Consider the following 1220-nt stretch of genomic DNA (forward strand, 5'->3'; position numbering starts at 1 on the left):
TTGTTTCATTCATGAAACTTAGAGTGGCCTTAGATAGATCAGAGACTATATTTGCTAAGCTAGATGGATTCTGCTCAGAATTCTCTGTCTGTTGCTGAGTGGATGATAGAAAAGGCTTGCTATTACTAAACCTGTTTCTTCCACCATTATTAAAGCCTTGTTGAGGCTTTTGTTGATCCTTCCATGAGAAATTTGGATGATTTCTCCATGAGGGATTATAGGTATTTCCATAGGTTTCCCCCATGTAGTTCACTTCTGCTATTTCAAGGTTCTCAGGATCATAAGCTTCTTCTTCAGAAGATGCCTCTTTAGTACTGTTGGATGCAGCTTGCAATCCATTCAGACTCTGAGAAATCATATTGACTTGCTGAGTCAATATTTTGTTCTGAGCCAATATGGCATTCAGAGTATCAATTTCAAGAACTCCCTTCCTCTGAGGCATCCCATTACTCACAGGATTCCTTTCAGAAGTGTACATGAACTGGTTATTTGCAACCATGTCAATGAGTTTCTGAGCTTCTGCAGGCATTTTCTTTAGGTGAATGGATCCACCTGCAGAATGGTCCAATGACATCTTTGATAATTCAGACAGACCATCATATAATATATCCAGGATGGTCCATTCTGAAAGCATGTCAGAAGGACACTTTTTGGTCAGTTGCTTATATCTCTCCCAAGCTTCATAGAGGGATTCACCTTCTTTCTGTTTGAAGGTTTAAACATACACTCTAAGCTTGCTAAGCTTTTGAGGAGGAAAGAACTTGGCTAAGCAAGCCGTGACCAGCTTATCCCAAGAGTTCAGGCTATCTTTAGGTTGATAGTCCAACCATATTCTAGCTCTGTCTCTTATAGCAAACAGGAAAAACATAAGGCTGTAGACCTCGGGATCAACCCCATTGGTCTTAACAGTATCACAGATTTGCAAGAATTCAGTTAAGAACTGAAAAGGATCTTCTGATGGAAGTCCATAAAACTTACAGTTCTGTTGCATCAGAGAAACTAATTGAGGCTTTAGTTCAAACGTTTTTGCTCCAATGGCAGGGATTGAGATGCTTCTTCCATGTAAATTGGAATTTGGTGCAGTAAAGTCACCAAGCATCTTCCTTGCATTGTTATTATTTTCGGCCATGTCTCCTTCTTTTTCGAAAATTTTTGTCAGATTTTCTCCAGAGAGTTGTGCTTTAGCTTCCCTTAGCTTCCTCTTCAGAGTCCTTTCAGGT

General features: G+C 39.8%; 1 non-coding gene across 1 annotated transcript; it reads left to right on the forward strand.

The window, feature by feature from the left end:
• The first annotated feature begins 628 nt into the window (after positions 1 to 628).
• Positions 629 to 736, forward strand: LOC112752117 (small nucleolar RNA R71). Its single transcript, XR_003176559.1, has one exon. It is a non-coding gene; the product is annotated as a small nucleolar RNA R71 (small nucleolar RNA).
• Positions 737 to 1220: the final 484 nt, after the last annotated feature.

This window comes from Arachis hypogaea, chromosome 15 (genome assembly GCF_003086295.3).
Source record: "Arachis hypogaea cultivar Tifrunner chromosome 15, arahy.Tifrunner.gnm2.J5K5, whole genome shotgun sequence".
Lineage (NCBI taxonomy): Eukaryota > Viridiplantae > Streptophyta > Magnoliopsida > Fabales > Fabaceae > Arachis > Arachis hypogaea.